The sequence below is a fragment of the Camelus dromedarius genome, chromosome 22, assembly GCF_036321535.1.
Source record: "Camelus dromedarius isolate mCamDro1 chromosome 22, mCamDro1.pat, whole genome shotgun sequence".
NCBI lineage: Eukaryota > Metazoa > Chordata > Mammalia > Artiodactyla > Camelidae > Camelus > Camelus dromedarius.
Window position 1 is genome coordinate 18452886 of NC_087457.1, and position 14505 is coordinate 18467390.

At 40.4% G+C, this 14505-nt stretch overlaps 1 long non-coding RNA gene across 2 annotated transcripts in view; it reads left to right on the forward strand.

The window, feature by feature from the left end:
* LOC105095792 (uncharacterized) overlaps positions 1 to 14505 on the forward strand; it is a 249117-nt gene that overhangs the window by 203207 nt on the left and 31405 nt on the right. For both annotated transcript variants that reach the window (XR_010377330.1, XR_837780.3), the window contains exons 9-10: positions 8151 to 8250; positions 9604 to 9721. This is a non-coding gene — a long non-coding RNA (uncharacterized LOC105095792). The remainder of the gene's footprint in view (positions 1 to 8150; positions 8251 to 9603; positions 9722 to 14505) is intronic.

The window sequence follows — 14505 nt, forward strand, 5'->3', positions numbered from 1 at the left end:
TGACTTTAAGCAAATTACTCAGCCTCTCAAAAATCTCCTTTTCTTTATCTATAAAACAGGACAAGAGTAAATCATGAGGTTATTGTGAGGATTAAACAACATAGGCTTAGAGCAATGGAGGCTGGTGTCAAGCCTAAATAGATGACAGCTGAATTAAATACTTATTAGAAGACTCACAGATGCCAAACCTACACATCTCATGCAGGGGACTGAGCCTAGGATGAAAGACAAACAGAAAGTTAAGAACCTTAAAGACACATCTGAGAATAGAGAAAATGGCACAATTAAAAATTTGTAATCATGAACCCTTCAAGTCCCTGGGACAAAAGGTTCCAATACTGTTGCTTATAAATGTCATAGCTGATTGTTTTTTACGCTAGCACGAAGAAAAGAAAGGAAAAGAGTTGACTTGATGGGTGGGACTTTTTGTTTTTAAAGAATTAAAATATGTACTTTGAGGTACGTGCTTTGTCTCAACCTAGTTTTCCCCACCCCCAACGAGAGTTCTCGCACACATGTAAATTGCCACCTGTCTGGCGTCATCTTGATCAAGAGTGTTGGACCAGGGCAATTGTCATTCTGAGATTTACTATTCAAGGAAGCTTAGAGTAATACAAAGTCGGCCAGAGCCTGAGAGATCCTTAGAGGCCACCTGCCCCAGCCCCCCTTGACATGTGACGAACTTGAGAAGATTAAGCCTCCGTCACATCACGTGGTTTTGTGCAATATGCTCCAACAGACATGCAGGGATCATACAAATGATCCCTGTGATTGGCAGTCAGCAAGTTCTGGTGTTACCTTGAAGTTCATGGGCATCTGCCTGGGAACAGCAGTGGGGGTGATGCCTGACATCTCCTTAGGGCCAAGAAACACTCCAGAATGATCTCTGGAACCAGAATCTACTAGGGAAGAATGCAGCCTAAATTTAGCAAGTCACATGTTCCTGAGCCCCAGAGCCTGTCCCATCCACCCACTGATTTAACCTTTGAAGGCTGTGCCCTGGGGAAACAATGATCTCAGTCACCGCCTTTCAGCAATGTGAACTCTGGACTGGTTGTCTCAAGCAGCCCAAACCAGGTGAGTCACAAACATGACACCTAAAGCTACGGCAATTGTAATATGATTATGAAAACCCCAAGCTGGGGAGTTAGCTCAGGGAAGCAAGTGGAGAACGTCCTCAAAGAACTGTCTTTGGACTAGCTGAATGATTCATAAGAGATCAGAGAATATGTTATGCTTCTATTTATACTTTCCAAACTAGCTTCACTGACATTAACAACTGCCGTGTGCTGTTGGCACCTGGGGAAAGTATCTCCTCAGTTTTGGCAGAAGGATAGATTAAAGTTGTCTCTTCTCTGTTATGTAATATAATGGTTGTGTTGTGGCTCTCAAATACCTTCTTTTAAATGTGCTAGCAGCTTCCACAGATATCAGCCCACTCAGTTGAAATTACATACACAATTAAGACTAAATAGCTGTGGATGATGGACATTAGCTGATCAATGGACCATAGTCATAACTAACAGTATAAGAAAGAGCGATTTGACTTTATACCATCCATGTTAAGGCAACCAGAGAGAACAAATAAATGGAATCTTGTGATTCCAGAAGAATTTTTAAATAGATACGTTTTAGAGGTACATGTGCCTCGGCACTCTGGCCGTTCTAAATAAATGTAGAAAGTTCCCCAAATTTATCATATTTTTTCCTGATGAGTTTCAGCTTTTATAAACTTCCGCCTATCAAATAAACTGCATTTATTAAGACATAATTAACCTTTTTTTACATTTTAATCATCTAAGACATATATAACTGTAATCACAGATTCAGATCAGCATGATCATCAATGTTATCAAACTGAATTAATTTAACTCTAATCAAAAGCAAAAGTACCATGACATCCTAGTTAATTCATGCAGCTTAATTTTGGGAAATGTGCGATTTCTCTTGGACTTTTTGAAATTAATGAAAACAATTCAAAAATCCTTATTTCCTTCAAAGACCCCATAAGGGCTCAAGTACCCCAGAGGGTGAGGCACTGACTTAAGACCTTGTTAAGGGCCCAGTAGTAGAGGTTCGAGTTGGAGCTTCGAATTGGAGAGGGAGACCTGCCTTTTATTTCTGTCTTGGTCCCCTCCAAAAAGGTGTGTGTAACCAAGACCTGAGCACAGTGCTTATCTTTCCAGTGTTTCAATTTCCCAATCTGAAAAGTGGAAATAATTAACAGATAGTTAAAAAGAAAGAAAGAAGGGAGGAACTGAAAATTGTGACCCTCAGGGCTGGTTCTCCAGAGAACACTTGGGTGTTCTGAGTTCAGAGAAAACCTTGTAACATTGAGGTTCACCAGGTCTCCTGAGTCCCAGATAAAATTAACTTATTTGAGGGTTTAAAGAATTCCAAAAATTCAGCTAGAACAGATTAGCTCCATTTCACGTGATTTGAATTCAATATTCTTCAGGAAAAGAGAACAAGACCAGAGGGAGAAATTATTTTGAATTCTGGACCAGTGAATGAAGCCAAAAGTTTTAACTAAAGCCCTAAAGAGATTCCAATTTTATTTCAGTTGGAAATAAAAACTTGAATTATGTCCACATCTTCTTCTTCTGCAGTTTAGTCATAGGTGTTTGGGGTGACTTTTCTTAGGAAACTGCCTGTACCTTAATAGAAAAGGGGTTCTTTAAAAAGTACACAGACTTCTCTAGAACAAATTTATTGAGACCTAAGTTGATTGACTAGAGTAGCATGAATTTAGAATTTAGAATGAAGCCAATTCCTAATTAGGTTGATCTAACAGACCAATTACCACACTTCCTCTAGGCTCTTGAGTTTATAGGAAGGTAAGTGTAAAAATTAACTTCCAGAAACTAATGAGATAACCTTCACAAAGCTTTCCAGTGTGAATGCAATGCCCTGAAGTGACTGGTTCTATGAGATTAATATACAAAGCAGTACAGTTCATACTGCTTAACTGAAGGCAGACGAGAAAAAGCCAGAGAGAATAGCCACCAGGTCATCTCTTTATAGCAAAAGAGTTGTATTTGCTGTCCATTGTAATGACTTCTTGATAGGAATTTACAGAGTGTAGATGTTAAGAGCACCTTCAATTTCAGCACCAAAATCTTACTCCAAAACCCTATTTCAAACTGACCTGGGAAAAGAAAAGAAAAGGAAAAAAGAAAGCAAAACAAAACAAAAAAAACTGTTTCCTACCATGCAATAAATATGCTTCCAAACATTTTGCGTTTGCCATCCCGAAGCATGTTTACTGACTTAAAATCAGGTGCTGCGTCTGACTGGTAATACCAGTCACGTTTATGATAAACAGGAAGTCAGACACACACCAACAGGCTGTTTGTTGATTATGCAGCCTAAGTCAATAATACCATAAGCGGGGATGGGGACAGGGGGGCAGGTGGAATAGGTTAGTGGTAGAGCCCATGCTTAACATGCATGAAGTCCTGGGTTCAATCTCTAGTACCTCCATCAAAAATAACAATAATAATACCATAAGCAACTACTTACTGTCTACAAATCCTTAGGCTCCACCCCCATATTCTGATTTGGGAAGATTAAGATAGGTCCCAGAAATCTGCATTTTTAGCAAGCACTCAGGGGATTCTGATGTTTGAAACCCTTAGCCTCATGTTTTAAAATGCTGACTACTCTTATTTTGGCCCACATGAGGCTAAAAAAACCTAACTTCTGTCTGTTTGAGACAAATGGAAGAGCAGCAGAGATTCTGTCTGATTTAGAAAGTTCCATGACCCAGTCTTCCATTCCTTCCCACTTTATTTATATGTCATTTCATGCTCATTAAGAGATCTTTTAGGGATGAATATAGTAGCAGTGGTACTATCTTTTGCACACAGAACCTCCAAAAAGCTCAGAAATAGGTGGCACTGAGTTACTTTGGAAGTGGAGTTAGTGACTGAACATATAATTGTTTAAAAGGTTGTTTAAGAAGCAGTTAGAAGGAGTTTACTTCTGGTATAATACAGTAAGCTTATACTGGACCTGCCATCTTACAGATAATAACTATTAACTCTGAACAAAATTAAAAAAAAAACTATCTGAAGGCACTGTACAGTGAACAAAAGCAGGCCGATTCTAGAGCGGGTAATCGACATTTGGAAAAAAGGGATGGTACAGGTTGACATGGCGAGTTTCCCCCTACTTTTTTCTTCCCCTTTGATGGAAGGAAGGTAACCAGATGGCACAGCTAAAACTCCAGTAGAAACCTGCAGTTTTTCCGGCCTGAAGAACCAGAGAGCAGAGTTCAGGGCAACCACAGCCACTGGAAATTGAAGTCGTAATATTGGAATGGTGAGGGCCAGTGATGGGGAGCCACAGATTATGTGTGTAAACTCTGACTAAATATCTGAGTGACTCTTAAGGTACCCGTGCACTGGGAAAACTGCAAACAGCCCAGCTAAAGGTACAAGAACAAAAAGAAGATTTGAGTTACCACCCCAAATCAGAGTTTTCAGTTAAAATGCAATCAAGGTAACTGCTTACTAAAACCAATCAATGGAAAAAGACAACATTCTTCCAGATTATCCACAGCAAAACATTCACAATGTCCAGAATATCATCCGAAATGATTCAGCGTTTGAAGGAACAGGAAAATGTGACTCATATTCAAGAGAGTAAGTAATCAACAGAAACTGACCTTGATATGACCCAGACGTTTACAGTAGCAGGCAAGGATTTTAAAGCATCTGTTATAACTATGATCAATAAAGTAAATAAAAATATAATGAATGAAAGGTAGAAAAATCTCAGCAGGGGTATGGAAACTAATTTTTTTAAAGGAAATTCTAAAACTGACTGAAGTTGACCCTTGAACAACAGGGCTTGAACTAAGCAGGTGCATTTATGTGCAGGTACACTTATGCACAGATTCTTTTCAGTAGTAAATACTGCAGTACTACACAACCTGGTGTTAGCTGAGTCCCCAGTAGGGAATCACCGTATGAATTTGGGCAAACCATGTATAGGGAGGGTCAACTATAAGTTATATCCAGATTTTCAACTGCGAGGAAGTTGGTGACACTAACCCCTGCATTATTCCAGGGTCAGCTGTGATATACCTAAAATAAAGCATTCCCTAGGTAGACTAAGTAAGAGTTGGACGGAGATAACAAAGGAAAGCACCAGTAAACAAGAAACAATCAAAAGAAATCATCCAATCTAAAGGACAGAAAAAAAAATCCAGTATGACTACAGATCCCTACCCTTGTGCAACTCAGCCAGATGACTTCCCCTCCCTGAACCCAGCAGAGACTAAAGAGGGTAAAACAGGTAAGATTCTAGAGAGGGTTTAAAAAAAAGAGGGTGAGAGTGTCTCTGGATTAGGAGACCAAGTATAGTTGAGGGTGGTGGTACCATATTGAAAACAGAAAGATGAAGTAGAAATTTACATAGAGTATGGAGCTAGAGCCTTCAAATACTGCCTACCCCACACCCCCAGCTCTCTTCTCAAAATGTTAGCAACCAGGCTTCAGATTTATACTTTCCAAACAGAATATTAGAATGTTCTACATTAGGGAATCTTAGCAACTCTGGAAAGACCTAAAGATGCTGACAGCCAAGATTCTATTCTCCAGCAAAGCTACCCAGCCAGTTCCTATTTAGGAGTATGGTTCCATTCATTAAGAAAGAAAGCTGAAACTTGATCTCTCAGCATGCAAACTTTCATCAAATACCCAGCTCCACCCTCTGCTGTGCCAAATATCCCTACCAAGGTGGTGAACTGGATGTCTGAGGAATGAGGGCTAGAGAGAGGCTTGCTTCTACCTATGTTCTCTTTTGTAATGTTGAATTTTTAACAGAAGCGTATAGTATTCACTAAAAAAAAAAGAAAAAAAACATAAATTTTTAAGTGCTCAGTAAAGGGACTGACAGATAAGTTTGATGAAATATCCCCAACAAGGCAACAAAAGAAAAAGAGAAGAAAATAGAGGAATAGAAGTAAGGAATTTAAAGAATCAATTCAAGAAGTCTGACATAGTGGTTCTAAGAAAAGAATGAAGAAAGTGGAAGAGAGAAAATTGTCAAAGAATAATAGAAAACTTCCCGAAACTCAATGGTATGAGTCTCCGGACTGAAAATAACCACAAAGTACTCAGCACAATGACTAAATAAACAATAAAGCATGCCAGCATAGAAAGGAAGAGACTAAAAGCGTTTAGAGAGAAAAAAACAGACTGCCACGTCCAAAAGAAATGAAATCAGAAAGACATAAGAATGCTGGGAAGCTTGAAGACATCAAACCAGTACAGATTCCAAAATTCTGAGGGAAATTATTTTCAACCTAGAATTCTATTACCAGCCAAATGAGCAATCAAGTGTGAGGGTAGGGGAGAGACATTTCCAAATATGCAGGGAGTCAAGAATTTTACTTCCAATGCACTCTTTTAATATGCTTCTAGAGGATGTACTTCAGAAAAGTAAGGGAGTGAAATAATATGAAGATGGAAGATCCAGGAAAGGTGTAAGGAAAACCCAGGATGCATCCGGGCAACCAGCCTAGGGAAGTCCAGATTGGAGGAGGAGGATAAAGGACTCAGGGAGGGATGCCTTTTGGAGCACAGTGGTCTATTGATTATCCAAGAAAGTTGACCGTTTGAAGATAAAACAGGAGGTGTTTGACCAACCTGAATAGCATGTGGTGGGAGTGGAGGAGAGGAGGGTTTAAGGAAATAAAAAAGTAAGGCAATTAACTATCTCCAATAAAACAAAAATTTCTGAAACAAACAAAGCATAATTATGGCACACCATTTGGCTCAGAGGTGAACAATATATACACAGTCATAATACAATAAATGCTAAATATGATTAACCATAATTTTTGGAAGAATTAGAGTAATGGAAAAGGGAAGGGTTCAAAAGCTAAACTTGATTGCTACAATAGAAATCAGTATCAATCTAAAGTGGATAAAGCAAGAAATAGCAGTATATGCCTACTATTTAGACCTAAGGAAGCAAATATCAAAATAATCAGCTAAAAGTATGGATTAGAAGTGACTGCCTCTGGACAGCAAGATCATGGATCATTTGTGAAGATGGGGAAGGCTTTTTTCCATGATTACCTTTTCAATATAATTTGATTTTTAACCAGGTTAGACTGAATACCTACAATAGAAAAAAGGCTGAATTGCCACACATCAGGAAAATTCTAGAGGATGTTTCTAGGAGGGGTAATAACAATAGCTAAGATTTAGGTTCTGCTTACTATCTGCCGTTGCTTTTCTAAGCATTTAATATATATTAACTCATTAAATCTCGTGATATATTTATGTTATGTCCCCATTTTGCAGTCAAATAAATTGAGGCAGCGTGAAGTAAAGTAACTCACCCAAGGTTCATACAACTGTTGAGTGTAAGAGTCAGGATTTGGATAAAAGTTTCCAGAATGTGGATAATTTACTTCTAACTGCCCCCTTTAAGGGCAATATTGCAGCAGATTGCTGAAATTTCTTTTAACTCTTCTTCCCCTTCCCTCTGTTTTATGTTCTATTTAGATTCAGTGGTTACAGAACATATGAAATACATTAAAATAAATTTCAATTTCTAATAATATTCAAAAAATTTTATTTGATGGCTATAAATTGTATAAATTATAAAGTGATGATTACACATTGTGTAAGATTTGTAAAAAATCAGGAAAATATAAAGAACAAATTACTATTCCCCCAAAGGCTCACGTTTAGGAGCTCTCTTGGAGTAGAGCAGACGTCTGAAGACTACTGAAACAAAGACCCTGGGTTGTTATAGAATTTCTGTCCTTTGGAACTGTTTTAAGTTTGAAGCTATTTAATTCCTGAAACATCACCACCTGAGCCAGGTCACGATTTCGTATCAACATCCTCCCCAAGTCTAGAAGTATCATTTCTCCATTGTATGGGCAGCAGACCAATCATATGAATCATTTTGCAGGAAGGTACTACTACCTTCATTGTCCCAATTATCACAGTCCCTGAGCTACCTGGTCAGGTAATCCCAGGCAAAACAAGCTGGTTGTGGTACAACAAGAGAGAAGTTTGAAAATAGATGCACCCCCAGGTTCACATATGCTAGACTAGTTTGTCAGAAACCATGACTTTTTTCAGATGCCGTATATATATGACCACAGTCTCTTTGTCTTGTAGGTCCTCTGCAACATAGCATCCTCAGTAAGAGCCCTGAACCCTGAGATGGCTCATGATGAATTACTGTGGCTGGTTTCTCACACTGTATTCCATGTAACAGGTACCGTCGGAAAAATACCTTAATGCTTACACACAAATTCATTTGCTGTTTACAATAAGCATGCAGGATAGTATTGTTATCCTCATTTTAAAGATGAGAACACTGAGATTCAGAGAGGTTAAGTAACTTGCCTATCTCACACAGTGGAATCCAAATAAGTGGCATTCCAATCCAATTGTATTAACAGATTTCTTCATTGCCCAAGCTGTTCTTGGTTTCTCTTGTTTGCAAGAATAAAGCTATAATATACTTAGATGAGTCAAACTTGTAAAATATTTTTCAAAAGTCAAATGTCCCTTCTTCATAAGTAGGTGCAAGGGCCTTGACAAGAAATCATTACTTTAAAGAATGGTTTGAGATATATTCAGAAGCAGGGAATGCTTTGTCTTTCATTAAAATCACATATGCTAAAGGTCAGTCTAACATTATGAGCTTGGTCTTGGGGGGTTTTGGAGAAGGAAGGGAAACTGTAGTGCTTAAATCATTTAAATTACCTCTTAAGTTTCCACATAACTCCTTATAAGTTGATGGCACATCTAGCTTTGAAGGGTTTTTGCATACATTTGATGTTCTGCAACTTCCCTTTCCTTTGAAAGAAACATTAGTTATCTTCCAGAGAGCTCTGGGAACATTTCAGAGATCTAAGTATCTTTGGGGGAAATGATTTCTTACATAAAATATTGTTTTAAGCATTTAAAGCTGGCTTTGTTCATCATCCATTTTTTAAAAATTGGAACATCACAGTGACATTATAGAGAGCAGTTGTCTATAATTTGCCCAGCTAAATTTGGTTTCCAGATTGTCAAATATGCAAGTATATTGTTTGGAATAATAGTTAATAATAGTTTCCAAGCAAGTCGGAAATAGAGCCACTATCATTTAAAAGCTGGAGCCAAAATGCTACTGCCTCTCCAGCAAGATAATGAGTTAATGAGGAGAACCTCTTTCAAACCAATAAACAAAACCATCATTCAGAGTTATCTGGGCACCCACTACCTTGAACTTCAAGTCGCTAACCCATCACAATATACTCACTAAGAATAGACCCATTACTGCCTCTTCAGCAAGGGCTTGAGCTCAACAGCTGGCACTTGTATCTGGGTTCTGCAGGAAATGATGACTCCAGTAAGAATAAGGTCCTGGGTTTAGAGAGTGGCTGCTAAGAACCAGGACAAAGCCGTTGGATTACAAAAGGGAGTGAATTTAAAACTGAGATTCTAGGGCACCTGGAATATCTCCTTTGATGTACTGCCCAGAAAAGCCTTCCTAGATCCCCCCAGCACAGGTTTTGCACTGACTTCTCCATCTGTCCCTCCAAATCTACCCTCTGTCCTTTTCCACTCTGCCCTGTAGGAGGCTGATCTCTGGGGACTGTACCCACACAGTTCCGATGACCTTTGGCTTCCTACTGGTTTGGGCCAATAGGAGAAACCAGCAAGTGACCAGAGAACATGGGGACAGTGAGGAAGAGGTATTTATTCCCTGACCCAAAGCTCAAAACCTTGGTTCTGCACCCCATTCCCCCCGACCCCACCCTTGGGGGCGGGGGTGGCAATGGCTTCCTGCTTTGACTGGTCCTGGTCCCTTCCCATCCCTAGTTGCTCTTCTCTGAATCTGCTCCACCTTTGTAAATGTGCCCTCCATGGGACGTTCTTCAGTCACCCCTCTTGAGTGGGTCATCAGTTTCCTGTAGGACTCCATTTCCTGTGGAACTTACAGCTAATTAAGATTGGGTCTTATGATATAAAGATTTCAGCTTTTGGAGAATACAGAAGATGTAAGATCATCTCTTGATATCTGAGTGGGACTGGTTCCAGAGACACCCTGCAGAAACCCAAATCCATGGATGCTCAAGTCCCATAAAATGATGTAGTGTTTGCATATAACCTATGCACATCCTCCCATACACTTTAAATCATCTCTAGATTACTTATAATTCCTAATACAATGTAAATGCTTTGTAAATAGTTGCCAGCACAGCCAGTTCAAGTTTTGCTTTTTGGAACTTTCTGGATTTTATTTTCGAATATTTTTCATTCGCAGTTAGTTGAATCCTCAGCTGCTGAACCCACAGATAGAAAGGGCCAACTATATAACCAGGCAGGATGCCTGACACCCCGTCTTAGCTCGGCTGTTAGCTCTCCTTGTAAACTTGAGCAAGTCACCAAAACTTCACTGTCTGGTTTTTAAGCTCTGGATTCAGACCCCCAACTATACATCCAACTTCGCATCTTCCAATCCTCCTCCCCGCCCAGTCAGGCCTTCCCCAGAACCACACTACCCTCACAGTCACTGCACACAGTTTCCCTCGTTATGCCTTACTTCTCCAAGCAATATGAAACTGTCTTTACCAGTAGATGCTGTATCTCATCCTTACTGTGTTTCCATCAAACGCAGAGCACAATTCTCAGGCCATAATAAAACTTCTCAGTACTTGTAACTAGAACACTGGGGAACAACTCAACATATGTCATTTTATATAAATAGCAAAACTCATTTATCCATGTATTTTATGACCAATTTGCCTCCACGTTCTGTTAGAGACTGTTAATTTTCTTTTTCTAAGGGCTTTGGAAGTGTATAACATATAACATACAGCACATCCCAATAAGTATGTATGTACATGTATATGTGTGTGTACATACATGTGTGTGTGTATATATACACACGCACACACACATATTCATATATATCTCTGTATATAAACTGTCAATATTTGTCTAGAGGTGAGGAGCAGAGGTTAGGCCATGATATAAAACAGATGGACTCTAAAATAAAATAACTCTGAATTTCAACTCCAGCTCATGCCTCTTAGTGTGTCATCTTGGGCAACTTGCTTAGACTCTCAGATCCTATATCCAGTCTTCTGTAAAACTGGTGATAATCCCATCTCTGTGGTAGTTATTGTGAGGATTAAATTATTTATTTTATGTGAAGTACTTGACACTTAGAAGGTGCTTAATGAGTGTTAATTTCCTTCCTCCCAGAGTTATGGTTCATAAACAAAGGAAACCCTGAAATTCCATGGAACTTTCTTTTTCTGAGAATCTTTGATTCTTTGAGTCAATTTCCCAGGACCAGAACCTTTGGCAGTAGTAGCTTTACAGGCTGACAAAATAAGCTTTCTACTACAAAATACCTTCAAATGAGTCTTACCAAAGTCCCTTGAGGTCAAATGTTTAATCGTCAGAAATTTAGATGATTAATAAGACACTAGTAGTAAAGACTTACATTCTGTTACCTACTTCCTGGGCTCTGGAGGAACTACTGGACCCTCAAAGAAATAACCACAAGGGTGTAAATCAGCATAATGTTAGATGTCTTCACCCCAACTCATCAATCTGTTCTAACTTAGTGGCTAATAAGAAAATATAGAGGCAAAAGGAAACTTCTGAGTGCAGTGCATAATCACTGTCTTGATTGTGGTGACGGTTCATGGAGATATATGTATATGTGTACATATATATATACACACACATACAGTTTATTATTGTATGCTAATTTTACCTCAATAAAGCTGTTTTTAAAAGTCACACAAGAAAACTAAATTTTTAAAAAGGAAAAAAATCATTGGTATGTACACTCACTTTTTGTACATTTTACTGTACACGTTACATTTGAATAAAGTCTTGTTTGCATAAAAAATAAAAGCAAGAGGGGAGAGTATAGCTCAGTGGTAGAGCGCATGCTTAGCATGCATGAGGTCCTGGGTTCAGTCCCCAGTACCTCCATTAAAAAATAAGTAAATAAACCTAATTACCCCCAAAAAATAAAAATTTTTTAAAAGCAAGATGTCAAGTAGTGAAAAGAGTATACTATCTTTTGTGTAAGAAATACAGGGGTTATAAGAATATCTTTATATGTTTTTATCTGCATAAGAGTCTTGGAAAAAATAAGTAAGAGTCTAATGACCATTATCTGTCCCTGTGGTCCAGGGAGAGGAGGATGAGGACAGAGAGGGAAGTAAGGCTTCTCTGTGCAGACCTTTTTATATCATCTTGCTCTTTGAACTCTGTAAGAACAAACAAATGGTTCTTAAAGGAAGATAAATAACCAGGTGATCAGGGTGGAAGATTGAAGCAGGGAACAGAAAAGGCAAAATGGGTATTTTCTAAATCAGAAACATCTTGAAAGTACAAACAAGAAAAGCCCAAATTGGAAGGCTTTGCCAGGCTTCGCAATGTCAGCCATCCAGCCTGAGGTCACTGAGTAGACGGGAGCCGCTTGCCATGTGACTTATTTCCTGCCCAGGAGGGCAAGATACTGCTGTACTCTACACAGACTTGCAGGAATATTTAAAATTAAACAACCTAAACCACCCGAGGATGTACTTCTGCTGTGATACCAAATCACCCTACCGATAAATGTAGATTGAGAGACCTGGACACACCAAGCCCAGCCCTGGCACTGGCAGGAACCCAGAGAAAGGGCCCTGTAAGATGCGGTTTATTCCCTGGGGGACTTCAGGTCCCATCAGAGGTGAAACGCCAGCAGACAGTTCCTGACTGTTCTCATCGCTGAATGAAGAGGTACGAGTTCAAAGGGGATGAGACCAACCAGAGATGATGTCAGAGATTTAATTTCTAGACATTAATTCTTTGCTTCCCACTGCTAGGCCCCGCAGTGGCCAGAAAGGAAATGGGCTTGGCTTATGATCATCTAGAAGGAGACCCAACGTGGCTTTCCTGTTCCCCTTGCTCACCTTTAGACAGCGCCAGGTAAAAGTTCCATGGGCACCTGAGGGCCCTTCTACCTGGGCCCCCTCCCTCCATCCTTTTCTATCCCTAGCCCCATATCCTGGCTTCCTCCTGCCTCAGCTTCCCAGGTTCCAGCTAAGTCCCACTTGCCCTGTGTATTTTCCTAAGGTTGCTGTAACCAAGTACCACAAACCAGGTGGTCTCCAGTGTCACAGTTTTGGAGACTACAAGTCCAACATCAAGGTGTCAGCAGAAACTCTAGGGGAGGAGCCTTCCTTGCCCTTTCCAGCTTCCAGTGGCCCCATGCATTCCTTGGCTTGTGACTGTGTAACTCCAGTCTCTGCCTGTATCTTCACAAGGTCTTCTCCTCTGCCTGTTTATTTCATGTCTTCCTTCTTATAAGGACAACAGTCATATTGGATGAAGGGCCCAGCCTGCCCAAGTCTGACCTCATCTTAACTTGTATCTTAATTGCATTTGCAGAGAACCTTTATCCAAATAAGGTCCCATTTATAGGGACCCAGGGTGAGGACTTCAGTATATCTTTTGAGGGGGGCACAATTCAACCCACAACACCCCATATCCCCACATTCTACTTAGAGGGATCTCCACTCTACAGATAAGTCTTCTTTTTGTTGTTGGGACGGTATCTCATAGCAAAAGTTTGATAGTTAATTATGGTAAAAGCCTCCCTTCCCACCTCAGGGGAGAATGGAGATGAGCAAAAGGGTGAAAAGGCTGGAAACCCACTTCCTTCCACCTTGGGGAGGGTGTGCAAAGACAGAGCCGGGAGACGGGCAAACGGGCTGCTTTGGCGCTCTCTAGAGCGATGCTGACTTGAAGGATGTGGGCTGCAGGGTGAGCTGTGCCTTCCAGTGCTGTCCCACCACCACCTCTGAGAAGCTGTTTAAACTTTTGATCCCTGGCCTCCATGGCTGTACAATCAAGGGATTGAAGTATATTGCCCCAGTTCTTTTTAGCTGGCAAATGTCCCAAATTCATGGTGACATCTGGGGGTTTCCTGCCATCACTGACTGTAGGTTACCAGAGGTAACTGACTGGAGTGTGTACTGTAGTCTGCATTCAGTAGGGCCCAGGCTGGAAGGCAGAAGCCTGGATTGGCAGTGAGGAAGCGGTGGTCCCTAAAGGGCAAGGAATGCAGCTCTGCAGGACAGAGGCCCAGCTCCTCTCATGCTCCAGGTAGGGAGTCGTTCGGGTTCCTTCAACTCCTCCTCTTCTGCCAGTAACTTTCCCCGCTCAGTTGCCCCACCCTCATAGCAAGACAAGGGAAACTGAAAAAGGCTAGATTTACTGCTTAATAGCACCCGACTTAGAAGGACTTAGGCAAGACCTTAGATTTCCTGAAACATGACCCTCCAGCATCCCCACTGCCCCCCCCTCCTCCAGGTGCCCGTGCCATCCCTCGGGTGCTACTCTCATTCCCCTAGGCATGCATTCAGGCACTCACTCGGCAAGCTGCTTTCAAGCATCTAGTGTGAAGCTCCTAGCACAATAAGAGTATCGAGTCTCTATTCTAGACAGAATTCTAGGCCTTCAT